The sequence below is a fragment of the Amblyraja radiata genome, chromosome 5 (assembly GCF_010909765.2).
Source record: "Amblyraja radiata isolate CabotCenter1 chromosome 5, sAmbRad1.1.pri, whole genome shotgun sequence".
Classification (NCBI taxonomy): domain Eukaryota; kingdom Metazoa; phylum Chordata; class Chondrichthyes; order Rajiformes; family Rajidae; genus Amblyraja; species Amblyraja radiata.
Window position 1 is genome coordinate 93,261,400 of NC_045960.1, and position 27,974 is coordinate 93,289,373.

The window sequence follows — 27,974 nt, forward strand, 5'->3', positions numbered from 1 at the left end:
TGTTGTGGTCTGGAAGTTTGAATGGGCAACAGAGCCAGACACGGAGGAATAAAGCACCGCCAGTGCCCGGAGGCTTTGTGTGTATGACGGCCACAAATTGTGTGTTACACACAGCACAGGGACGCGGGGAGAGCGAGCAAGCTCCTGCATGAAGGGGAAGAATTTGCACGGCAGCTGTCATTTGCCAAGGTATGCGGGCATGTTTTGAGGAGTTGGTTTGTTTTTCTTCCTTGCCTTGACATGTAAATTTCCTGTGGAAGGCTGGCAGACCCGTAAAACCTCACAAGTCTGCCTGCCGAGATCACACGGTGTTTAAAAGACTCACCCCTGCATTAAAACGGAGACTGCACATCAACAACACTGAAGTCTGAAGAAGGGAGCCGATCCCAAACGCCGTCTGTCCATTCTATCCACAGACGTTGCCTGACCCGCTGAATTACTCCGGCACATTGTGTTCTACTGGAGATTCTAGCATCTGCAGTTCCTTGTGTCTTCAACCACAACACTGGGTTGGTTTCATAGCCGCAAAAGATGCTACAAGAACGCACATTCTTTGTGAAAGGGGTAACTGTAAGTCATCAGAGATCTCCCCCCTATATTCACACCAATTCCCAAATCCGAGATGGCTTCACCAGCACCTATGAGCACTCTCCCTATTTCACCTTGAAACTTCACACACCAATGGGGGCTACACAAGTCGTGGTTTCATTGTGTTGTCTTGGTGATACTCCTGCCTTATATAAAACTACGCGGACTATCCCTCGTCTGTATTTCATTTCCAATGCAGAATCCCTTCGGGTAAGTTCCCCACTGATGTTCTGCCCACGGGCCCTACAGTTCACTGGGTTGTTCTTGCAACTCTTCTTAAATAAACGCACAACATTAGCCACCCACCAGTGTTCTGGTATCTCGCCCACAGCTAACAAAAATGCAAAAATCTCTGAAAGGGCCCCAGCAATTTGTTTTATTTGCTTCTTCTCACAATGCCATAGGATAAATTTGGCTTGTTCCAGGGGACATATCCACCTTTGTGGGTTTCAAGACCGCCCAACGTCTGTTTTGTGATATCAACACGTTTCAGGACATAATTGTCCTCTTCTCTGAACTCAGTCGCTCCCCTGACCTTCCCTATATCAAATACAGAGGTAACATGTTCATTTAACACCTTTCCCACCCGTGGCTACACACTTAGACGACCATACTGATGCTTGTGTGGACCTATTCGCCCCTAGTTGCCTTTTAGCTCTTAAAACACGACACACTCTCACTTTTCAAAGCCTCTCACTTGCCAGAGGTCCCGTTATCTACCAACAGCCTCTCCATTTCCCCTTCACCAGCGAATTCCCCCTTGAAACCTCACACGGTAATATACTGGCGCCCGGGACCCCTGCATCGAAGCAGAAATGAATGAACCAGGAGACCGTTCGGGCCAACCTACCCGTGGAATCCCTTTGACAGAGTCACGTGCTCCCCCTCGCTGCGGCCGAGGGCTTGTTTTTATTCTCGCGTATTTCCTTTTGAAAGTTATTTTGGAATCTGCTCCCGACCGCCCTTTCAGACTATGCATCCCTCATCAAAACAACTCACTGTAAATTTTAAAAAAATGTTCCCTCTGGTTATTTTCCCGACGACCTGAAACGCTGGGGTCACGGCCCGTATGGTGCAGCGTCTCCCCGTTAACTCTATCAGCATTCTCCAAGTCTCAACTCCCATCAACTCCCCCTCTCCTCCTTCTTCCTCCCTCCCCCACTTTACCCGGTTTACGGAGAACCCCTATTTTTTCCCAATCTGTCTGTGCAACTGAATCAATCCTCTCTCTCCCCCTCTCCCCTCCCGCCCCATTTCCACCCCTAACCCACACGAGGCAGCAATGTAGGTCGGAATGTTCGTGCAGAGAATGTAAGCGCCGCACCAAGCGGGGCCCAGACCCCAGCTGCTTTGGGCAGGGGAGGCGAATGCTAATTTTAACAGCGAACGCCGGGCACTGCACAAAGAGAGAGAGAGAAAAAAAACACAACCCTTTGCATTCTGCTGCAGGAGATTGGGAGGAAAGGAGAGGGGCCGGGTGGTGGTGGAGGGGGGTGGTCGATACTAAACAAGGAATGCTAACTAATGGGACCAGCTGGAGGAACTATAATTAGATAAACGACTTGGCTTTCAGCAACCATTCTTCCCGCGGCTAATACCAAGAAAGGAATTTGTGTTCCGTAGACTACTTGCCTTTTTACTACGTGTGTGTTTGTGTATGTATATATATATATATATATATATAAAAGTCAAATAGGCTGATTGTGAAACAGTTCCCCAGACCGAATATGATTGTGCCAGCGGAGACTTGGCAACGCGCTGTGAGCCAAGTCCCTAGAGCAATCACTGTCAAGAATCGACCCATTAACATTGGACAGACTGGGAGAAGTACGTCGAAGGTTTCCATGGCAACAGGGGATACGAGGTTCTTGCAAACAATCTATATCACAGGATGATGAAATATATTTGAAGAAGCCCGCCCCCACCAAAGCAAGTTTGTGCAAATGTAAATTATTATTCACTCGGCGCAGCTCGTTGATCCGAGCCCTTTGATCTCAGAAGCGCCCGAGTGTTTATTTCAATCGCCCAGACCTAAATACGTTTTAAGCACTTTCATCGCTGAGAATACTTCCCTGAGCAAGGTCAGCGCGATATTGCTCATGCAGCCCTCGCTCCCCCCGCCAGCCTCTCATTGCCTGGACCCCACCAGGGGTCGGATACTGCACCGACAATTACCCACCCGTTCCCCAGCCCCTGGTTTGCTTTTACCCATTCAACATTATCTTAGCGCTCACTCATTTATTGGGAACATGCAAAACAAAATTAAAATAGCCTTCACTATTTTCCGGTTTGGGAAATTGTGGATAATTCGCCGTTGTAAAATTAACCCTTTCCTGGTAAAAAAAAAAAGAGGAACAGCCGTTAGTTGGAGGAGCACAGGCGTCCAAGACACCCCCCCCCCCCCCCTCCCTCCACTTGTCGGATAAACACAAAGTACTGGAGGAACTCAGCGGGTCAGGCAGCATCTGTGGAGGGAAATGGACAGGCGACGTTTCAGGTCAAGACCCTTCTTCAGACCCTTCTATTCCCCCCGCAGATGCTGCATGACCCACTGAGTTCCTCCAGTACTTTGCATTTTTGATCCAGATTCCGTCATCTGCAGTTCCTTTGTGCCTGCACCATTCTCCCCCCCCCCCGTCCATTCAATCTCAACCCCGGGCGCAGGCGTTTGATAAACTGCCGTGGAGACACTGTTAGGCGGATTATACCGTGGGTAGGGGTCGCAGTCACAGCGGCCCTTCCTGATTAATTCTGCCCAGATGGGTCACTTCATCAGAAGTCCCCTTCTGAGCCAAAGTATTCTGCAGGGCATCTCTCACACGTTGCCCCCTTCGCTCTGAGCTGGGGGTTGGGAAACGGTGGGCAATTGGCAACAACACTTCCTCCTAGATAACCATCAACACAGGAGAACCTTAAGGCCTTGAGCTCAGTTCCCTGCTCTACTCTCCCTACACCATTGACTATGGTGCCAGACACAGTTCCAACACCGTCTTTACACTTGCCGATGATACCACTGTTGTTGGATGAATTATTGGTGACCATAGGCCAGTGTACGGGGGTGGGGGGGGGGGGGGGGGGGGGTGGGGGGGGGGGGATTGGAAACTCGGCTCATTGGCGCCTGAACCACAATCTTGGTCTTTATCAATGAGCTGATTGTTGACCAGGAAGGGAATGCTAAGGATCCATGAACCTGATTTCATTAACGGGACAATGGGGGAATGAATCAACAGGCACAAAGTCTTCGATGTGCACCTCTTTGAAGATGTGTCCTGGGCGCAGCACATTGATGCAATCCAAAGAAAGCTCACTGATGCCTCTACTTCCTCAGGTGATTGAGGAGATTCAGTATGTTGCCAAACACTGACACATTTTTCTAGGTACAGTAGAAAACATACTGACTAATTGCATTATGATCTGGTAACTCAAAGACCTAGGAATGAAGGAGGCTGCAGAGTGTGGAAGGCACTGCCCAGTCCATCACAGATCCATCAAATGGATTTATAAGAGGGCATTGTCTCAAAACACAGCTAATGTTATGAATGTTATCAAAGACACACACCACCTTGTCCACGCTCTCATCTCCTTCCTACAATTGGGAAGACAATACAAGGGTCTGAAAACCATGACCACCAGGTTGAAGGACAGCTTCTTCCCGACAACCATCCGGCCCTTGAACAGTGCACGATACTAACCACCACCTCAGCAACTATAATCTATGGAAAACACATGGTGCTGGAGCAACTCAGCGTGTCAGTGTAGCATCTGTGGAGGGAAATGGACAGACTGCGTTTCGGGTCGCGACCCTTCTTTTGAAGAAACATCGTCCATCCATTTCCCTCCATTGATAATGCCTGACCCGCTGAGTTCCTCCAGCATTTTGCGTTTTGCTTAAGATTCCTGTCTCCATAATTTTTTTAATGGCGATTATTTTCGGTTACACTACAGATTTTGGTTTTACGGTTACCTAGTATTAGCGATCATTTATTATTTTATTGTTGGATATTCATTATTACATTACCAGACATGTTAAGCTGCAGCACATGAGAATATCATTGTTCCGTTGCCAGTACATATGACAATTTCATACACTTGACTCTTCAAACTTTGATTTGCGTGCTATCCAGGTAAATCAAACCATACGTGAGTCCACCAGGGAGTGCAAGGGACAAAATAAACAGTGCAAAAACAGGGAGAAATAACCAGCGAGAAAATAAACACGCTCTGACAGCTACAGACAATGCAGAAAAAAGGAAAGAAGATACAATGACACAAGGTAGTCTGGAAGATTGGAAATTCATCCTTAATTGGTAAAGAGATCCATTCAAGAGTCTGATACAGTGGAAACGAAACTGTTCCTGAAACTGGTGTTACATGTTTTCAACCTTTCAACCAACATAAGAGAGAGAAAATAAATGGGGTGTGAGTGGTCCTTGATTATGTTGGTTGCCTGATGTTGGAGGCTTGAATCAATGGGGGGGGAGAGGAGGATTGGAGCGAGGAACTGGGCTACAATGTAGACAACCGGTACAGTGGCACCACTGTGAGAGGATTGTGATACGTCACTGGGCTCCACACACAGTCACTCTCAATCACTGGTGTCCCCATAGAGTCACTCCCCTCTATAGCAGGGCACCTTCACCATTACTCTGCCCACATGAACCATTCCATTCCATCACTGGTCTCCACTCGCCTTCGAGATGGAGAGACTCGTCTACGTCCTTGGTCAACAGATGGAGTCAATCTGCACCACCACTAATCTCCACACGGAGTCACTCTACAACACTCGGCTCCACATTGAGTCACTCCTCTCCGTCATGGTCTCCACGTAGACTAACTCCCCTCCATCTCTGACCTCGACAAAGAGTCTGTGTGCCGCTCTCTCTCCACATGAGTCACTCCCTCCTATCCCTATTCTATGCATCGAGTCATTCCTCTCACTCACAGGTCTCCACACGGAGTTACTCCGTTCCAACATTAGTCTCTGCTCTGGCTCATTCTTCTTCACAGTGTTACTCCAGTCCTGGACAGGTCTGCGCATGGAGTCACTCCCCTCCATCGCTGGTCTTGACAAGGAGTTAATCCGCTCTTCCACCGAATGTCTCCACTTGGTGTCACTCTTCCCCATCACCCGTCTCCATGGAGAGTCACCCTCCATCTCCAGTTTCTACATGGAGTCACTCTCTCCAGCACTGGCCTCTGTACGGAGTCACTCTCCATCAATGGCCTCCACACAGGGTCACTCCACTCCATGATAGGTTTCTACATTGAGTTACTCCCTGCCATTACTGTTCTCCACATGGAGTCACTTCCCTCATGACTGTCATCACTCGCCATCTCTGGCCATTACATGGAGTCACTCTCCATCTCTGGTCCCTACACGGAGTCACTCCTCTCCTCCATCACCGCTCGCCACACAGAGTCACTCCGCTCCATCCCCACTCTCCACATTGCGTTACTCTCCATGACTGGAATGGAATGGCAGATGACTGTTATTTTGGGTTTCCCCATCTCTGGGGATCTACCTCCCTCATCGCACAGTGATGGAGACCTTGATTATCTGACTGCATGGAGTCACTCCCCCTGTAATTCTGTACCTTCAGAATGGAGATGACTATAGACAATAGACAATGGGTGCATGAGTAGGCCATTCGGCCCCTCGAGCCAGCACCGCCATTCAATGTGATCCTGGCTGATCATCCACAATCAGTACCCCGTTCCTGCCTACTCCCCATATCCCTTGACTCTGCTATCTTTAAGAGCCCTATCTAGCTCTCTCTTGAAAGTATCCAGAGAACCGGCCTCCACCGCCCTCTGAGGCAGAGAATTCCACAGACTCACAACTCTCTGTGTGAAAAAGGTTTTCCTCTTCTCTGTTCTAAATGGCTTACCCCTTATTCTTAAACTGTGGCCCCTGGTTCTGAACTCCCCCAACATCGGGAACATGTTTCCTGCCTCTCGCGTGTCCAAACCCTTAATAATCTGAAATGTTTCAATAAGATATCCTCTCATCCTTCTAAATTCCAGAGTGTACAAGCCCAGCCGCTCCCAACATATGACAGTCCCGCCATCCCAGGAATTAACCTGGTGAACCTACGCTGCTCTGAGGAGGAATTTATTTAGCCAGAGGTCGGCGAACCTGTAGAATTCATTGCCACAGATGGAGGTGGAGGCCAAGTCATTGGGTATTTGTAAAGCAGATATTGATAAGTTCTTGATCCGTCAATGGTGTCCGGTAGAGGCAGGAGAATGAGGTTGAAAGGGAAAAACAGATCAGCCATGATCGAATGGCAGAGCAGACACGTTGGGCTTGATGCTTCCCAATGTTGTATGATCTAAATTTCGAAGCCACTGATTTGGGATTTGAATTCAGATGTCTGGATTGTTTGCCGGAGCCTGTGTGGCCAGACTAACAACTGCACTGCCACCACTGTACATTTATGATGGAAAGAAGCGGATTCTTGTTAACAATGTAACGTGGCAGAAAGTGAGCTTGCGTTGCTAGGCTGGGATATTGTAACTGGATTGCGATGATTAGAAATGGGATATTAATAAATTGGAATGGATACAAAGTTGTATATACATACTGTATACAGTTAATCAAAAAAACATTGATAACATCTGTAGGAAGGTTGTATGAATAAACCTAAGAGCTGTGGATTAGCCAATTTTACTTCAATGATGGAAAAAGTTGTAGTTTAGTTTAGTTTAGATACAGATTGGAAATAGGCCCTTTGGCCCACTGAGTCCATGCCAGCCATGGATCACTCGTACACTAGTTCTATGTTATCCCACTATCCACCCTACACACTAGGGCTAATTTACAGAAGCCTATTAACCTACAAACCTGCATGTCTTTGGAGTGTGGGAGGGAACCGCAGCTTCCGGAGAAAACCCATGCAGTCACAGGAAGAAGTGACAAACTCCACACAGACAGCACCCGTAGTCAGGATCGAACCCGGGTTGCTGGCACTGTGAGGCAGCAACTCTACTGCTGTGCCACTGTGCCGCCTCAATCCTGAACACACCTTCGCCACTAGCACAACATTCTGGAAACAATAACCAAAAAGATACTTACCACTCAGATAAATGTAAAAATAACTTAGTGTGCATTTATTAAGGGTAAATTATGACCGATGGAGATGAGCGGTGAAGTAACAGAGAAGGTCAAAGAGGGAAATACGGTTGCAATGTGTCCTTCAAAAGACGTTTGACAAAGTGCCACGTAATAGATCGTAATGTCATCAAGATTACAAACCGTGGAATAAAATGATATGTGGTAATGTTGATATAGAATTGGCCAAGTAACAGGAACCAGAAGTGGTGAAATGTTGCTTTGCAGACAAGAGGAAGTACTGAGTGGGGTTGCTACCTGAGCTACTGCTTTTCTTTGTATGGTTTGGTCTTGAGGGTACAGGGCACAATTTTCAGATTTGCACATGACACAAAACTTGAAGCAGTGGTGAACTGCGAGGAAGATAATAAAAAATTTGAAGAGGATGTTGAGTGAGGGCTATATTCGGGGAAACGTTACACCTCAGTAGGGAGATCGGGGAACAGACCTGCTGTTGAATATTGGTCATAAATCGGTTTTGTTTGAATATGAGATATTGTTGGCGGGTTGTCATGGATGGAATGTGGGATATTGTTATTGATTGTGACGGATGGAAAATGGGATTTTGTCATTGAATTGGTGGAATTGGAATGTGTGATCTTGCTAATAGGCTGGCGAGTTGGTAAAGTGGGTGTTGTTAAATTGGTCTGGCAGCAAAATGGGTGGTTGTCACTACTGTAGCTTTGCATGGATATAAAGTAGGTTGTTATTAATAGCTTGGCACAGATGGAAACTGTGATGCAGGTTGGTTTGGACGCAGAGTGGGATTTTGTTGATAGGATAGTGTGCGTTGAAAGTGTGAAATTATTCATAGATTTGTGCGGGTTCTTGTAATTCTTTGAATTCTAAGCAGTGATGTCAGCAGTGATATTATACTGAGCCCGGAAGATACAATCTAAGAGTCAATAAAGCAGGTCATTAAACCATAAACAATTGTTTTTTGAGCAAAGTCTAGCCAATTTTGATTCAGTCTATCAAACAAATAAATAAAGAGTACAGAGCAAGCTATTGTCAAGATGACTGTGTGTGAGTTTGGGAGTAGCTATTTTTCTTTCACCTTGCATTGCTTTGAGAAAGGGGGGTACAGAAGAGCAACAAACACACTATTGGAGGAACTCAGTAGGTCAGACAGCATCTGTGCAGGGACAAGATGTAGAAACAATGAACTGCTAAACAATGAGCTACACAAAAGGAGACAAAGTGCTGGAGTAACTCAACGGGTCAGGCAGCATCTCTGGAGAACATGGATAGGTGACGTTTCACAGAGCACTGGAGTAAAGGGCCGGTCCAACCAGCATGCGACTGCATGCGGCAAGCGCGACCTAACGTGGTCGCTTGAGCCGTACGGCCTCGCGGGGCCGGTCCCACTTCGATCGCCGGAGCCGTATGCAGTTGTGCGGGGCTGGTCCCGACATCGCGCGGGGCTCCGAAAAACTGACCGTGTTCAAAAATTCCGCGCGGCAACGGCCTGCCAGCCCGCAGCCCCCTCAACTCCGTACGTCACGTGCGAACTTCCCGCGGACTTCGCTCGAACTTCATGTCACTCACTCGACCTCCGCGCGTCCCCGCTTCTGGTTTGGTCGCGCTTGCCGCATGCAGGTGCATGCTGGTGGGACAGGCCCTTAACTCAGCGGGTCAGGCAGCATCTGTGGAGAACATGGATAGGTGACGTTTCATGGAGCGTTGGAGTAACTCAGCGGGTCAGGCAGCATCTGTGGAGAACATGGATAGGTGACGATTCATGGAGCGTTGGAGTAGCGGGTCAGGCAGCATCTGTGGAGAACATGGATAGGTGACACCGCGTTGAGGCCCTTCTTCCGACTGATTTTGGGGGAGAGAGAAGGAGTAGGACAAAGCGTTGCAGGTAACAGGTGGACACAGGTGAGGGAGATATTTGATAGGCAGATGATATCCAGAGATTAGAGCATGAGTGTGAGACATAGATTGAAGAGTTGCGAATTGTGAAGGAATGTTGAAGGAGAGTGGGAGGAGAGAAATATGTGTGTGTCCAGGTGGGGCATGGGGAGGGTGGGGGGTGGTAAAGGGGAGGGGGAGGGGGTTGTTAGAGGTTTAAATAGGAGCATTCAATGTTTATACCATTGGGCTGCAAGTTATCCAAGTGGAATATGAGGTGCTGTTCCTCCAATTGGCGTGCTGCCTCACTCTGGCAATGGAAGATGCCTAGGACAGAAAGTTCACAAGTCCACAAGTTATAGGAGTAGAATTAGGCCATTCAGCCCATCAAGTCTACTCTGCCACTCAATCATGGCTGATCTATAGCTCCTAATCCCATTTTCCTGCCTTCTCCCCATTACCCTTGACACCCGTTCTAATCAAGAATTTGTCTATATCTGCCTTAAAAAGTACTTGGCCTCCACAGCCCTCTGTGGCAATGAGTTCCACAGATTAACTACCCTCTGACGAAAGAAGTTCCTCTTCACCTCCTTTCTAAAAGAACACCCTTTAATTCTGAGGCGATGACCTCTGGTCCTAGACTCTCCCACCAGTGGACACATCCTTTCCACATCCAGTCTATCTATGCCTTTCATTGTTCTGTAATTTTCAATGAGGTCCCCCCTCAACCATCTAATCTCCAGCGAGTAGAGGCCCAGTGCTGTCAAACGCTCATCATATGCTAACCCACTCATTCATGGAATCATTCTTGTAAACCTCCTCTGGACCTTCTCCAGAGCCAGCACATCCTTCCTCAGATATGGGTCAGTATGGGAATGGTAAGAGGAGGGGAAATGTTTAGCAGGCAGGAGATCCAGTAGGTCCTGGTGGACTGAGCGCGAATGTTCAGCAAAACGATTGCTGAGTCAATGCTTGGTTTTGAGTGGAAGGAAATGGACAGTCCTTGTTTCGGGTTGAGACCCCAGTGGAGAAAGAAAGTCTTGTAGGAAGTACGTCAACAGCTGACCTACCGGGCTACAGACCAGCAAATAGGAAGTGGGACTGATCAGAAAAGCTCATCTCTGCCGTGAATTTCAACGATAATTATTAAATTCCGCAGAGGAAAAATTAGGTCAAAATTATTTTGAAAATAATAATCTATGTAGGGTGATGGATGTGGGAATACAAACGTACAAATCACTTAAATACTGGCTGATGTAAGCAAAAAAAACAGCAAACTCAGGATTATTTGGAGATGAATTGAAAGCTGGAGAAGGTGCTGATCTTCAATTGTATCTGAATTAGTCATAGTGTCCTACAACGCGGAACTCAACCCTTCGACCCAACTCGTTCATGATCAAGCACGATGACCCATCTAAGGTAGTCCCATTTGTCTGTGCTTGGCTCATATCTCTCTAAACCTTGCCTCCATGTACCTGTCCAAGTGTCTTTTAAATGCTCTTAATGTATCTGCCTCATCCACCCCGTCTGACAGCTTGTTTCATATACCCACCACTCTCTATGTGAAAAAGTTGCCCCTCAAGTTCTATTAAATCTTTTCCATCTCATCTTAAACCTTTGCTTTCAAGTTTTTGATTCCCCTACCATAGAAAGTGTGTTTCACCCTGTCTATTCCTCTCATGAGTTTATACACCTCGATAAGTTCACTCTCAACCTCCTGCACTCCAAGGAATAGTCCCCACCTTTCCCCACAGCTTAGGTCCTGTCACCCTTTCCTCGATCCCTCCCTTTTATAACACTTCCCATGGACCTACCTTTCACTAGAAAGGTCCTGTCCTTGTTTGACTTTCCAAATGCAACAACTCGTACTAGTAGGATGAGGAACAGCTTCTACAACAACACTATCACATTGCTGAACTCGGAGTCCCGCCGATAGATTTCTCCAGTCTCTCCTTCCACATTGTTTGCTTATTTTGTATTTTTATTTCTATATTGCACTATTACTACGGACTGACGCTAAACTGCATTTCGTTGTACCCATACTTGTATTTGTGCAATGACATTAAAGTTGAATTGAATTGAATTGAATTGAACTCACACTTGTCTGAATTAAACTCTATTTGCCATTCCTCGGCCCACTTGCCCAGCTGATCAAGATCCCTCTGTAACTGCACTGGGAGAATGGTACGCGCTACTGGGTTGATAAAGACCTTTTGCAACCTCCATGGATAATGTAGGGTGCAAAAGATATTTATACAAATGTCAGGACTTGAGGCAGTAAAGGGATGAACAACTTTTTCTCTTGAAACGACAGGTCGAGCAGTATACTGAGAAATGCACGTAGATTTTCAAAAGGCTGTGTTGGAACAGTGAGAGTGCTGCCGTTTGCAGCGGGGAGGGAGACTGGAGCTCCGCAGTATTACACAGGCAGAGAGAAGTCGCACGGGAACTTGAGAGGAACCTCTGATCCACAGTGATGAGGGTGGTGAATATGGAGGCTCTCACAAGAGGAGTTAAGGTGGGAGGGTTTTGAAGACTTTCATTCGGGTAAGTGCATGGGGGTGAAGAAGAGGATCGAGAGTTTTAAACAGGTGTCCACAAGGGCATAGAGGAATGGGGTAGCATTCGGCCATTCAGCCCATCAAGTCTGCTCCATCATTCGATCATGGCTGACCTGCTTAAAAAATACCCAATGACTTGGCTTCCACAGCGGTCTGTGCAATTAATTCTACACATTCACCACAGAATTTTTCTCCTCATTATTTAGAGCCTATGACCTCTGGTCCCAGCCTCTCCCACAACTGGAAACATACTCTCCACATCCACTCCATCTAGCTCTTTCATTATTCGGTAGGTTTCAACGAGATCCCCCCCCCCCCCTCTCACCCTTCTAAAACCAGCCAGGTAAAGAGGTTACCATGGACATGTGGGCATGAGCACTCTGACACCATGTTAAACAGGTGTGAACACTCCTCATGAAAAGTCAACCCTTTGCAATGGCCGCACGTCATGTTGCCAATGTTAGGCCAAGGCTGACATCGAAGCTTTGCTTGTGATGAAGGACTAGATTTGATGTTCAATACTGCAAAGAGGGCTTATTAAAAGCCAATTGGAATACCTGAAAGAGAGTTCTCCGAAGGACATTAGTATTCATGGAATGAAGGGGGTAATTTAAATATATTTGCATTCAGGTGCAAGTGAGATTTTTAATGATGTAGAAGATCCCTAATTATTGCCAACCTCTGGCACTGAAGACTCTACACTGGTCGTGTCTCAGGCTGCAGAATTAGTTTGTTGTTGTAGGGTGCTAATGGAAGTGGAGGAAAAAGGGGAACATGATTTAGACTTTAAACGTTAGAGATACGGCGTGGAAACAAGACCTTCAGCCCACCGAGTCGGCATTGACCAGCGATCACCCCGCACACTAACACTATCCCACACACACTAGGGACAATTTACAATTGTACTGAAGCCAATTAACCTACAAACCTGTGCGCCTTTGGAGTTTGGGAACAAACCGGAGCATCCAGAGAAAACCCACGTTGTCCTCTGAGAATGTACAAACTCTGTACAGACAGTACCAGTAGATAGGATTGAACCCGGGTCTCTGGCGCTGGAAGGCAGAAACTCTACCGCTGTGCTGCAGTGCCACCCAAATGGGATGAATGGAATTGAATTGTGCATGTGCATGTATGTATCTGAAGAAAGGTCTCGACCTGAAACGTCACCCATTCCTTCCCTCCAGAAATGCTGCCTGTCCCGCTGAGTTACTCCAGTATTTTGTGACAATCTCCTATGCATGTATACGTTGGTGTGTTTGTGTTTGCATGTACTCTAAGTGTGCATGCTTGTGTGTGTGTGTGTACCTCATGACTGGTTGCGTCTGGTGTGTGTGCTTAAGATATCAGCACTGGGAGAATGCATTATGCGCAAAATTACCTTTGCATTTAGACGTTATTTCATTTGAGAAAATGGCTGTGACAAAGAACTTTGAAAGCCCCAATGGATGAAGGAGTGAAACATTCTCGTTACTCTTTAGTCATTAACACGCACGATTGTAAGTGGTTTGGAAATTCTCAGAACAGTGCAGCTGCCAGTGACCTTATTGAGGGAAGTGTGACCTTACTCAGACATTATGCTAAGGCAGATAAGGGAGATGCTAAGCTGTTTTTATTAATGGGAGAGTCACGCACAGGGGGACAGAGCTACAAACTGAAACCGGGCCACTTGAATGAATGATACTTATTGTCACATGTGACAATTCACAGTGATATTCTTTGTTTTGTGTACCCAAGGTATGCAAAGAGTCGCTACATAAAGGGCGCCGCCAGAGTTACAGAGTATTCCATTTTACACAAACCAATTTTAATACATTCCATTTGTGGCCCCCACCTTAGTTCTCGCCCCCCCCCCCCCATGCTGGATCCTCCTCTGTTCTTCGTCATGGTGACCCCCCCCCCCCCCATGCTGGATCCTCCTCTGTTCTTCATCATGGCGATCCCCCCACTCCGGATTCTCCTTTGTTCTCGGTAACACATCCATCCTCTGGCACCCACCTCAGCCGCCGACGTCATCCTCGACATCGACCACCCCGACGTCCCCACCTCGACCAGCGGCACCCTCATCGACCGCCAACCCGACCTCCTCACTGGGGTGAGGTGAGATGAGTAGAAATCTCTTCTCGGAGAGGAGTAAATGTCTGGAAAACTTTGCCCCTTAAGCGGATCATCAGATATATTTAGGGTGGAGATACATTAATATTGAAAGATCAAGAAATTGAGGGTTATGGGGAATTGGCACTGAACACGGGTTGAGGGCTGGAAGGGGTTTAGATCAGACGATCATTTTGAATAGTGGGACAGGCTTGATGGGCCAAATGGCCTTCTCCTGCCCCTTTGTCCTTGCAATCTAGTGCTCCTATATGCTCCTCCATAGTGTACCATGGGAGGGGGGGAGGGGAAGGAAACATGGTGGTGCAGCGGGCAGTGTCCCTGCCTCACCGCTCCAGCAACCCGAGTTCTGACGCTGTCTCTGCGGAGTCTGCACGTTCTCACTGTGACTGTGGGTTCTTCCACCCCCTTTCGCGGTGCTCTATCGGAGTGGTGCACGTGATGGGATGTGAAGCGGCTGCTGGGGTTTACCCCTGGCTTAGGACGGAGTTGGGGCCACCAAGGGGGAGACGAGGAGGCAGTGATGGAGAACAGCTTACAGCGAATGGTTGAGGGGGAGTGGAGTATAGGACTGATGGGACTGCTCTGAGATATTATGGTTTAAATAGCCTCCTTCTGTACAAGAAGACAGGGTGGCATGGTGGCGCTGTGGTAGAGTTGCTGCCTTACAACGCCAGAGACCCAGGTTCGATCTTGACTGTGGGTTCTGCTGACTGTATGGAGTTTGTACGCTCTCCCTGTGACAGCGTGTGTTTTCTCTGGGTGCTCACCGCGGTTTCCTCCAACACTCCAAAGATGTACATGTTAATTGGTTAATGCCATTTCCATGAATGGTAAATTACCCCTGATGTATAAGATAGTGCTAGTGTTCAGGGATCGCTTGTCGGCGTGGAATCGGTGGGCCAAAGGGCTTGTTTCCGCACTGTATCTCTAAACTAAACTAAATTTAACAAAATAAATTGTGTTAGACAAAAATGCTGGAGAAACTCAGCAGGTGAGGCAACATCTATGGAGCGAAGGAAATAGGCAACATTTCGGGTCGAGACCCTTCTTCAGACTGATGTGAGGGTGGGGGGGGGGGGGGGGTGGGTGGGCGGGAAGAAGAAAGGAAGAGGTGGAGACAGTGGGCTGAGGGAGAGCTGAGAAGGGGAGGAGAAAGCAGGGACTACCTGAAATTAGAGAAGTCAATGTTCATACCGCTGGGGTGTAATCTGCCCAAGCGAAATATGAGGTGCTGCTCCTCCAATTTGCGGTGGGACTCACTCTGGCTATGGAGGAGGCCCAGGACAGAAATGTCGGATTCGGAATGGGAGGGGGAGTTGAAGTGCTGAGCCACCGGGAGATCAGGTTGGTTATTGCGAACTGTGTGGAGGTGTTGGGTGAAGCGATCGCCAAGCTTACGCTTGGTCTCACCGATGTAGAACAGTTGACACCTAGAGCAGCGTATGCAATAGATGAGGTTGGGGAGGTAAGGTGAACCTCTGTCGCACCTGGAAAGACTGCTTGTGTCCTTGAATGGAGTCAAGGGGGGAGGTAAAGCGACAAGTGTAGCATTTCCTGCGGTTGCAAGGGAAAGTGCCAGAAGCCATGAACATAGTCCTTGCTTTCTCCTCCTCTTCCCAGCTCTCCCTCAGCCCACTGTCTCCGCCTCTTCCTTTCTTCTTCCCGCCCCCCCACCCTCACATCAGTCTGTAGAAGGGTCTCGATCCGAAACGTTGCCCATTTCCTTCGCTCCATAGATGCTGCCTCACCCGCTGAGTTTCTCCAGCATTTTTGTCTACCTTCGATTTTCCAGCATCTGTAATTCCTTCTTAAACAAATAAATTGTGAGTGTCAGTATCAATTTTATGCCTCAATGTCAGGAATTGAAACATTAACCTTATGGATGTGCAGCCTATTAGAAGCTGGGTTTAAGGGCAATATCCACTGAGCCAGTGCCGACACCAGTTCTTGCTTTGTCCATACGGGTCATTGCGGTCCAGCGAAGCCCTTTGACCTGCCTTGTTGAGTCATCTAACCAAAGACTAGGAGGGATGTCCACTACTTACAGTTTCAATCCCATACCCATTGCACCACCAGCAACCTCTCCACTGAATCGGCCACAGTGAAACGAAAAGGAGCAAAACACACAGTGCTGGGGGATACTCAGCAAGTCAGGTAGCATCTGTGGTGGGACATGGACAGAGTGATGGCTTCTTCGTTCGGTTTTCTTTGAAGAGATCTGACCCAAAACATTGTTTGTCCATTCCCTCCATAGACCGCTGCCTGACCCGCTAAGTCTCTCCAACGGTTTGTTAAGTCAAGTATCAAGTATCAAGTATCCTTTATTGTCATTCAGACTTTTCAGTCTGAACAATATTTTGTGCCTTGCTGTCATAATATAGAATAAAATAACAAAACACACAATAAACACAGATTTAACATCCACCACAGTGAGTTCACCAAGCACCTCCTCACTGTGATGGAAGGCAAAAGTCTTAAAGTCCTTGTCTCTTCCCTCCTTGTTCTCCCTCTGCGCTGAGGCGATCCAAGCCTCCGATGTTGTGACCCCGCCGGGTGATGGTAAGTAAGTCAGTCCCGCGGCTGAATCCGAGCTCCACGAACGGGCCGGTTCAAACTCCGCGGCCCGGGGTGGTCGAAGCTGACGAAGATGCTGCCGTCCAGTCCAGCGGACGAAGCTGTTGTTGTGGGAGCTCCGGAGAACAGGTCACCAACCTGTGACCTGCGAGCTCCCGACATTGTCGTCCACTGGGCCCCGCGGCCGAGCCTCCGAGCCTTGAATGTCATTGTCATTCAGCAGGGAAACAGGCCTTTTGGCCCAACATGTCCCTGCTAACCAAGATGCCCCATCTAAGCTAGCCCCATTTGTCCCTGTTTGCCTCATGTCCCTCTAAATCTTTCCTATCCATTTACCAGAATTTCAAACGCTGCTGTAGTACCTACCTCAACTACTGCCTTTGGCTGCTTGTTCTATATACCCACCACCCTCTGAGGGAAAATGTTGCCACTCAAGTTCCTATTAAATCTTGCCCCTCTCACCTTAAAACCTACGTCCTCTGGTTTTTGATTCCCCTACACTGGGTATTTCACTCTATCGATTCCCCTCATGACCACCACTCAGCCTCCTATGCTCCAGAAAATAACGTCCTAGCCTGCTCAACCTCTTCCTAATCCTCAGTTTAATGTTGGAGGAACGTAATATGTGAGTTCCTCCAGCACCAGTATCTGTAGTCTCTTGTGTCTCCAAAAAAATAAAAAACAGGCATTCTATTTTTAAGCACTGAGCTCACTGCTGTTAGTATCAGCGGGAGGATGGAAATGGCAGGGAACCTGTATGTTTAATCTACGAGGGAAAAAAAAAGTCATGACCTACAAAGAGGCTGGAACCTCCCTATGTAAAAAAGCTGCACTGTTATCCTGGGTTCTGGGAATTTCTCTGCTCCCCCCCCCCCACTCCCTTCCCCTTCATTCCGTGCCTCAGAGTCCGTGCGATGGGAATTGAGGCCAGAATTTCTCTGGGAGATGAGAGCGAGGTTGTTTGTGCACTGAATGGTTTGCCTGTACGAGAAGCTTGGCCTGTGGCCCAGCAGTGAGAGTGGCCCTTTCACAGCGACAGCACTGGCTTTGTGGAGTCATTATTTATGGTATGTAGTGTTAACATCAGCTGATGAGATGCATTGATTAAGATGACAAGCAAATAACAGTCGAGCATTTCAAGCTTGTTATCGCAGTTAACTTTTCATGGCACTGACTCAAGAGGAGCTGTGAAAACCCCTGATTCAGTTTGCTGCAGTTAACATCACAGAGGCAGTTCTTACAGTGGGGTCAGAGCGAGGGGGGGAAGTGTACCCTCTTCCCACTTTGCCCCCTCTGGATGAGAATGTTGTCAAAGGACGGCTCGGGGGGGAGGGGGGCTTGGGAGACGGCAGGGAATGCAGGAGGAAGTGAGGGCTAGGACAGGCCACATCTTCCAGCAGCCTCCCCGCCCCTCCTCCGCCCCCTCCTCCTCCCCCCCCCTCAAACTACTGATGGGGGCTCCAGGCCACAAGGGAGACGCACAATCACCGAGCCGCCAGACACTCCTTGTAAACAGACACAAAATGCTGGAATAACTCAGTGGGACAGACATGAGAGACTCCATTATTCAGGGAGATGCTGCCTGAGCAGCTGAGTTACTCCAGCATTTTGTGTCTATTTTCCGTGTAAACCCGCATCTGCAGTTCCTTCTTACACACTCCCCGTAAATACAGCGGCTCTAAGCCGGCCTCAGCGATGAGAGGGGATCTTATTGAATAAAGATTATTAAGGGTTTGGCAGGAAACATGTTCCTGACGTTGGGGGAGTCCAGAACCAGGGGCCACAGTTTAAGAATAAGGGGTAAGCCATTTAGAACGGAGACGAGGAAACACTTTTTCACCCAGAGAGTTGTGAGTCTGTGGAATTCTCTGCCTCAGAACACAGTGGAGGCCGATTCTCCGGATGCTTTCAAGAGAGAGCTAGATAGGGCTCTTAAAGATAGCGGAGTCAAGGGGTATGGGGAGAAGGCAGGAACGGGCTACTGATTGGGGATGATCAGCCATGATCACAGTGAATGGCTGAAAGGGCCGAATGGCCTACTCCTGCACCTATTGTCTATTGTCACGCTTGCATCTATTATTCACACCCTGTTCGCAGAGCGAGTGTAGGGGTTGTGAAATTCGAAAGGGCGGTGCGGTCATTAGGAAGGAGAAAACTATCAAATATTCAACAGATGTTTTATTAATAAAAATAGTGGAGGCACTTTGTTGAGTGTTAGAAGCATTCACGTCTCCAAGTCTAAAGTTGTTTTTTTCACACACAGAGTGGAGGGTGCTTGGAACGCGTCGAATCAATAGTAAGGAAGGCAAATGCAATGTTAGCATTCATTTAGAGAGGACTAGATTATTAAAAAAACAAGGATGTAATGCTAAGGCTTCATAAGTTCATGTTTATACGTGATTGGAACAGTATTTGGCTATTTAGCCCATCAAGTCTACTCCACCATTCAATCTTGGCTGAACTATCTCCCTCCTAACCCCATTCTCCTGCCTTCTCCCCACAACCCCTGACACCCGTACAAATCAAGAACCTAGCTATCTCTGCCTTAAAAATATCCATTGACATGGCCTCGACAGCCTACTGTGGCAAAGAATTCCACAGATTCACCACCCTCTGACTAAAGAAATTCCTCCTCATCTCCTACCTAAAGGAACGAAAGTCATTTAATTCTGAGCCTGTGACCTCTAGTCCTAGACTCTCCCACTAGTGGAAACATCCTCTCCACATCCACTCTATCCAGGCCTTTCACTATTCGGTAAGTTTCAATGGGTCCGCCCCTATCCTTCTAAAGGCCAGCGAGTAGAGGTGCTTGTTAGACCGCATTTGGAGTATTGTGATCAGTCTTGTGCCTCATATCTCAGGAAGGGTGTGCTGGAGTTGGACAGGATTGAGAGGGGGTTTACAAGACTCACTGGAGTTTAGAGGGATGAGGGGGTACCTCATTGAAACTTACTGAATAGTGAAAGGCTTGGATGTGGAGAGGATGTTTCCACTAGTGGGAAAGTCTAGGACCAGAGGTCACAGCCTCAGAATAAAAGGGCATACCTTCAGAAAGATGAGGAGGATTTTTTTTAATCAGAGGGTGGTCTTCTTACTTCTCCTTAAGCCCTTTGCTCCTCTAGGGAGCATAGGCCACCTCACTTGGTTGTTGGCAGTTCTTTCGAGATCTCCCCAGGTGAGCCCACTCTCAGGCATTTCTGTCTGGACACCTCTTCTCCAGCTGTTCCTGGGGCAACTTCTTTTCCTTTTCCCTTGGGGGTTCCATTTCGGGGCTTGCCGGGTGATGTTTGTGGCAGGTTTCCTGAGGGTGTGTCCAATCCAACTCCATTTTTTCCTTCGAATTTGTAAGTCAATGGGCTCCTGACTTGTTCTTTTTCACAGGTCCACTGTTGCTTCCTTTGTCTCTCCACCAGATGTTAAGTATTCTCCTAAGGCAGGTGTTGATGAATGTTTGCAGCCTGTTTGTAGTGTGTTTTGTTGTTTTCCATGTCTCTGATCCACACAGCATCACCTGTTTCACATTTGAGTTAAAGATGCATAGTGTGGTGTTGAGGGTGGTGCATCTGTGGAATTCATGGCCACAGAAGGCTGTGGAGGCCTTCATTGGGCACTTTTTAAAGTGGAGAATGACAGGGTCTTGTTTAGTAAAGGTGTCAAAGGTTACGGGGAGAAGGCAGGGGAATATGGTTGAGAGGAAAAGATTGAATGGCAGAGTAGACTCGATGACCCAAAATAACATAATTCTGCTCCTAGGACATGAATGCTGCCAGGGATGGTGATGTTGGCAGATACAACATTGGCATTTAAAAGTCTTTTAGGTGGGTACATATAGGGAATGGAAAGATATGGATCATGTTCAGGCAGAGGGGATTAGTTTATCTTGGCTTCATGTTTAGCACAGGCATTGTGGACCAAATGTCCTGCTCTTGTGCTGTACTGTTCTATGTATTGTCTCAAGATTGTGTAAGTGCGGCACGGTGGCGCAGCGGTAGAGTTGCTGCCTTATGCCCCTGTCCCACTTAGGAAACCTGAACGGAAACCTCTGGAGACTTTGTGCCCCACCCAAGGTTTCCATGCGGTTCCCGGAGGTTGCAGGTGGTTGCCGGAGGTTGCAGGTGGTTGCCGGAGGTTGCAGGTAGTGGAAGCAGGTAGGGAGACTGACAAAAACCTCCGGGAACCTCCGGGAACCGCACGGAAACCTTGGGTGGGGCACAAAGTCTCCAGAGGTTTCCGTTCAAGTTTCCTAAGTGGGACAGGAGCATTACAGTGCCAGGGACCTGGGTGCGATCCTGACTATGGGTGCACCGATCAGTCATCGGTGGGCGGCGCGACTCTCGTCAGCAGCGGCCTCTGCAGTCCGTCTGCGTTTTTATTATTTTATGTCTATGTTTTTATGTAGTTTTTGTTATTTTTTGTTGGGGTATGTGTGTGGGGGTGGTGTGGGGGGGGAGGGGGTAACTTTTAAATCTCTCCCTGCACGGGAGACCCGACCTTTTCTTTGTCGGGTCTCTGTTGTCGTTGGGGCTGCAACGAGGAGCGGCCTCCAACAGGAAGACCGGGGGCTCTGGTGCCGACTACTCACCTCACCGTTGCGGAGCTGGCCGAGTCCAGGGCGGGTGGAGCTGTGGTGAACGCTGCTGCGGCCCGACCCCCGGAGATTCGGTGGCTGCAACTGCGGGTTTGGCGGACAGTGACACCGGGAGCCCGCGGGTCCCTGGAGGGAGACCGCTTTTCGGGGCTTCCGCAACGGCGACTTCTCCCGCCCGAGTTGCGGGGTTGAAGAGCTCCTGGAGCGGGGCCTTACAGCACCGCCCCGCGCGGCTTGGAATGGTTGCGGGATTGCGAGCGCGCGCCGGGGGCTCCAACAACAAGACCCGGTGTGCGACCTTGCATCACCCGGCGTGGCTTTAATGGCCACGGGACAATTCGCCATCGCCCGCCGGGGGCTTTGACTTTGACTTTGACATCGGGGGGGGGAGTGCAGTGGAGAGAGAAGTTTTTTTGGCCTTCCATCACAGCAATGTGATGGATGTTTATGTAAATTATGTTGTGTCTTGGGTCTATTTGTTTGTAATGTATGGCTGCAGAAACGACATTTCGTTTGGACCTCAAGGGGTCCAAATGACAATAAATTGAATTGTATTGTATTGTATTGTATTGCCTGTATGGAGTTCTTCCCGTGACTGCGTGGGTTTTCTCCGGGTGCCGCGGTTTCCTCCAACACTCCAAAGATGTACGGGGTTTGTAGGTTTGTTGGCTATGGTAAAAATATTGTGAATTGTCCCGTGTGTGGGATCGTGTCAGTGTACAGGGTGATCAGTGGTCAGCATGGCCTGTTAACGCACTGTATCTCCAAAATCATCCCAGACTGTTTAGAGTGGAAAGCTTGGCAGTGTGTCCGGTGAGCTAAAGAGGCAATGCTGCTCTGGCAGAGGGGCCTGTCAAGGGGAAGGTTCTATCGCTCCCTCAGAAGGATGGCCCTACTTCCAAGAAAAGCAGGAAAGCTCTGTGCCGTTCATGAGTCAATAACTCACAAGCAACAGCACTCAAAAGAGAGCCTGTGGGCCACATATACACATGACTGTTCAGGGGGGAACACATGTTCCAAGCAAAATTCTCCACATACCTCTTCCTATTTATTTGTAACCACATTCTCGAAGAGGACACATTCCGCTCAGAGGAGCCTTGAAGCGTCTCGCAAGGCGCTATATAAATGAAAGGCATGTTCCTGGATGGTTCATTATCTCCCACCCTCCCCCTTCCCTGCCTCCCTCCCTAGTGATCAATAAGGAGCAACACTGGAGAAATATTTTGGAGAAACACAGACACAAACTATTTAACAATTCCCTCAGTGAATTTGCGACTGAGTGTTTTTGTGCTTACAGGAGATTAACTTCTAATTCCTGGAGGGTTGGTAACCCTTCCAAGGCCCTTCAGGTACAGTGTGCAGAACAGACAACACAAGCAGCAGTGTTTGAAGCAAGCAGCAAACAGGGCTGAGATGTAAGAGACCATCATCATGGAAACTTTACAGTGTTGGCAGCAGTTTGTGGAGGTTGGATTTCTTTTGATGCTTGTTTTTTTTCCTCTTCCTCTCGCTTTTGCTTTCAGATGGGCACGGAGCCAGATTGCTAAAGAATGTGGCTTGGCATGAGTTTATTGTTGCAGCACACAGGCACAACGAGAATATTCACTGGTCTGCCCTCCTCTGAATTAATCCACCGCAACTCCCATAGGCTGAGGCAGAGGCTTTTCATGGTTATCAAAGAGGTTCAAAAATAAACTTTCTCTTCCCCTCTTGCTTTTTTTCCCCCCTCAGTCTTGCATTCTTTTGGGTTAAGAGGAACAGTTTGAAAGAAAAAAAACAATGCATTTGTATTGTGAGTCTAATTTCACTTCCTATACTGAACTGTCAGTATGATGCAGCCTGATCACATGAGTGGCTGAGCCCTTTTTTATTTACGGTTATAAACAGCTCATTTGACTCGCGACATATTTGGCAGTGGGAGGGATTCGGTTTTTAACCTATTTCAAAGCCGCTGTTTCCCTGTTTTTGCTGAGTTACAGCTGTGTTTCAACAATACCAGAACGGCACATTTTAACCACTTCCTTTCTTGCACAAAGTAATCATGTCACAAAGCTCCTCTTACAGAAACAGGAAAATATGCAACGCTCGTTTTTGCACCACTGGAAAGTGGGTGATAGGGAGGCCAGCCTTCTCACCCAGCGAACTCTTTCAAATCAAGCCACTGGTTGTGGGATCGCACTGTGTATGATTACACACTCACAGGCACACACACACAAATATGCACGCATATACACATACAGACGCACACATGGAGACACACACGCGCACTATCTACACAGGCCTACAAATAGACATATATGCACTAACACACACATGCCTGCACGCATAGATATATATATATGGACTCACACACACTTATAGAGACATATAAATGCACTGACATACACACGCACACACACACACACACTTGCCTGCACACATCGAGACATATAAATGCACTGACACACACACACACACACACACACACACATGCCTACACACATATAGACAAATAAATGCACTGACACACACGCACATACACAAGCACATACACACACACACTTGCCTGCACACATTGAGACATATAAATGCACTGACACACCAAGGTAAATAAAGGGTTATGGTCTGATTTATAAATAAATCCCTGGGAGCAGATGGTTTTGATGTTTTTCCATGTCTGGAATTGGCAGCGACAGTGTGCACATTTAGCGGGTGGAGGCATTGCACGCAACTGCAACATACATGCTGCCACTCCACAACAGGGACAAAGTACAGGGGGATACTGTTGCGGGATGTGCATCCATGACAACTGCTGCAGTGTTTCTAAAATAATCTTTCTTGACAAATCCGAGCAAAACACAAAGCGCTGCAGGAACTCTCACAGGTGCGGGTCAAGCAGCATCTGTGGATAGAAATGGGCAGACGACGTTTCGGGTCTGGACCCTTCTTCCGTCTGAAGAAGTGTTTTGTTCAGGATTGTCAATATATTTTTTAGAAGTCCCGATCCCTCATCAGTAGGTCCTCCATATATGGACCCGCTGAGTTCCTCCAGCACTCTGGGTTTTGCTCCTTGGTTTTTAACTTGGTAAGAGTTCTCCTTATTTTCAAATCCCTTCATTCATCCTCTCTATAGACTTCCCACCCACTGCTGCAACAAATGGCTTCTGGTGCATTCAGCTCCAGTCCGCCTCAAACCTAGGCTGGAATTTGATCAGCAAAACCTCCATCTTGCTTTTCAGATCACCGATGAGGGTAAAGCTCTTTGACCAAAGTTCGTGTAAGGTCAACAGGTTGGGTACTGGATCCACCCCCCCTACTCTGTAGGAGAGTTGTGAATCTGTGGAATTCTTTGCCACATAACGCAGTGGAGGCTGATTCACTGGACGTTTTCAAGAGAGAGTTAGATTTAGCTCAGGTCTAACGGAATCAAAGGATATGGGGAGAAAGCAGGAATGGGGTACTGATTTAGGATGATCAGCCACGATTATATTGAATGGCGGTGCTGACTCGAAGGGCTGAATGGCCCAGTCCTGCACCTATTTTCTATGTTTCTATGAATGTTAAGTGGCTGCAAGTTGAGCTACATCTGACACTCACGCACGATACACTTCTAAACATAGAAAATAGGTGCAGGAGTAGGCCATTCGGCCCTTCGAGCCTGCACCGCCATTCAATATGATCATGGCTGATCATCCAACTCAGTATCCTGTACCTGCCTTCTCTCCATACCCCCTGATACCTTTAGCCACAAGGGTCACATCTAACTCCCTCTTAAATATAGCCAATGAACTGGCCTCAACTACCTTCTGTGGCAGAGAATTTCAGAGATTCCAGAGTACGCATACCATCGGGCCGAGGGCTGCTTGGGATCTGTTGAAGTTACTAAAGAAACATTCCTGTCCTTTATATAACTCTTTTTAATTTTTTTTACATTTTCAGGTAATATCTCCCCACATTGTTCTGAAAACAGTTGGTGAGAGGATCCTACTTACTTGCGCGTCTTTTCAGAAGCAAAATGTGGAGAGGATGTTTCCAGTGGTGGGAGAGTCTAGGGTCAGAGGGCACAGAATAAATGGATGTACCTTCAGAATGGAAAATGAGGAGTAATCTCTTTAGCCAGAGGGTGATGCATCTGTGGAATTCATTGCCACCAGTTATAAGGTATTTTTAAGTGGAGATTGCTTAGTAAGGGTGTCTAAGATTACAGGGAGAAGGCAGGAGAATGGGGTTGAGAGGGAAAAATAGATCAGCAATGATCGAGTGGTTGGGAAGACTCGATGGGCTAATTCTGCTCCTATATCTGATGATCTGACCAGTGGTATACTCATCCCTGCAATCGGTGATGATCAGTGGCTTGAATCCATGTAGCATCTATTTCTCAGTAAACACCCCAAGGTGTTCTACACATCGGTAAGCAGACCAAAGGAAAAGCGAGAGCAAGCTAAATCAAGAGGGTGTCTGGACTAGGAGTCAGTATGTTGCAAAAGGGCGAGAAAGACAAAGGAAGGATCTTTCGTGAAAGATCTCTGCCGTCCACTCAGCAACAGGGATCAGGATTGGCTGGCAATAATCCAACTGCCCCTTTTCAGCGATTCATAATTTATGAAATAGATTTTTAGTGCAATACCAGCCACCGAACAAAACAACATGCATGTTATGCAGGCTGCCTGTTTTGGGGAGATGAGGTGCTTTTAGTTTGGCTCTGGCCAAGAGTCGTTATGAAGTCCACCAAATGGATGGGTTCATCGTCAAGTGGCTGCCTACCATGCTTGATCTCGGGATCCCAGCTCCCGGGACACCGAATGGTGATAGACCCTGTCCCTAAACTCCGAGAGTTCATGTGGGAGAAATGGGTGTACTCCGGGGTGGAGATAGGGCACAGGAATGAGAGAGGGCGTATTAATCAAAATTGAAGAATTCAGTGTTCATACCGCTGGGCTGTAAGCTACCCCAGTGGAATATGAGGTGAAACAAGGAACTGCAGAAGCTGCTTTGTAAAAGAAAAAGACACAAAGCACTGGAGTAACTCAGCGGGCCAGGCAGCATATCTGAAGAATATGGATAGGCAGAATCTCATGAGGGGAATAGATAGGGAGAACGCACAGTCTTTTACTCAGAATAGGGAAAGCCTAGGGAATAAGGACGACAGATGGCACAATGGGCTAAGTGTTCGGCTGGCAACCGGAAGGTAGCTGGTTCGAATCCTGCTTGGAGTGCATACTGTCGTTGTGTCCTTGGGCAAGACACTTCACCCACCTTTGCCTGTGTGTGTCCTTGGGCAAGACACTTCACCCAACTTTGCCTGTCTGTATGGAAGTAATTGTGTGAAGCACTTTGGGGTCAATGCAAGTTGACTAAAAATGTGCTATATAAATAAAGACATTATTATTATTATTAAAGCAAGAACCAGAGGGCATGGGTTTAAGGTGAGAGGGAAAAGATTTAACAGGAACCTGAGGGGAAACTTTTTCACACAGAGGATGGTGGGTATGTGAAACAAGCTGCCAGTGGAGGTAGTTGAGGCAGGTATAATAACAACATTTGAAAGGCATTTGGACAGGTACATAGATACCAAATAATGAAAAGCCTAGAGCGTATGTGAAGAGCATTTTTCCAGTTATGGGAGAGTCTAGGACCAGCCTCAGAATAAAAGGACCTACGTTTAGAATGGATTTGAGGAGGAATTTCTTTAGCCAGTGGGTGATGAATCTGTGGAATTCATTGCCACAGACGGCTGTGCAGTCCAAGTCATTGGGTATTTTTAAAGTAGAGATTGATAGATTCGTGATTAGTAAGGGCATCAAAGATTACTGGGAGAAGGCAGGAGAATGGGGTTGTGAGGGATAAATAGATCAGCCATGATTGAATGATGGAGCAGACTTGATGAGCCAAATGGCCTAGTTCTGCTCCTATGTCCAACGATCTTAGGTTTAGACGGAAGGCATGGATGTAACTGGGCCTTGGAGCAGGGTTCAGATGGAAATGGGCCAAAGGCGGGGGGCGGGTGGGACTAATGCAGATGTAGCATCTGGGACGGCATGGGCAAGTAGGACCGAAGGGACTGAATGACTCTCCAACGCTTTGTGTCTGAATACGAGGCACTGTTTTTCTATTTTGCGTGTAATCTCTTTCTCCTCTCACAGCGTGTAAAGGAAAGGGCATCTCTCTCTGCCGGCTGGGTTGAGCAGAGGACTCAGACAGACACAGGAAGGTTAAAGACAGACGGCCGGGGATAAGGCTTCACTCCAGCGATCAAGAGCGGAGTTGGCAGCGCGCCAGCCCACTGTAAGTGGAACACACTTGCGTCACTGTTCCCTCGGCAACGCCGGGCTCTGCACAGAACTCTCTCCCCCCCCCCAGTTAGCTCCTTTGCTTCATGTTTCCATGTGTGTGATTTACACCATTAACGCTGAATGGGATTTCCAGCTGTTCTACAGCCGGGAGAATTTTGTCGAGTGGTATCAGGGAAATAGTTTGATCCCTGAGCAAGATGATCGGCGCAGATAGTTTCCTAGAGGCTGCCAGCAAAGTGAACCGCACACACTGATCTGCCCGGGGTGGGGGTCCCTGACAAATTAACCCCACATTTCCCCAGTCACAACGCAGA

General features: G+C 47.8%; 2 long non-coding RNA genes across 3 annotated transcripts; one reads left to right on the forward strand and one right to left on the reverse strand.

Moving 5' to 3' along the window:
- On the forward strand, nucleotides 1-27,974 carry LOC116973577. 2 transcript variants are annotated; one of them, XR_004412086.1, is made up of 3 exons: nucleotides 1-189; nucleotides 22,686-22,855; nucleotides 27,511-27,974. It is a non-coding gene; the product is annotated as an uncharacterized LOC116973577 (long non-coding RNA). The 2 variants fall into 2 exon arrangements; XR_004412085.1 differs by lacking the exon at nucleotides 1-189 and adding an exon at nucleotides 17,694-17,867.
- LOC116973578 lies at nucleotides 12,258-19,425 on the reverse strand. Its single transcript, XR_004412087.1, has 3 exons — nucleotides 19,400-19,425; nucleotides 16,220-16,223; nucleotides 12,258-12,281 (listed from the first exon to the last, which is right to left on the reverse strand). It is a non-coding gene; the product is annotated as an uncharacterized LOC116973578 (long non-coding RNA).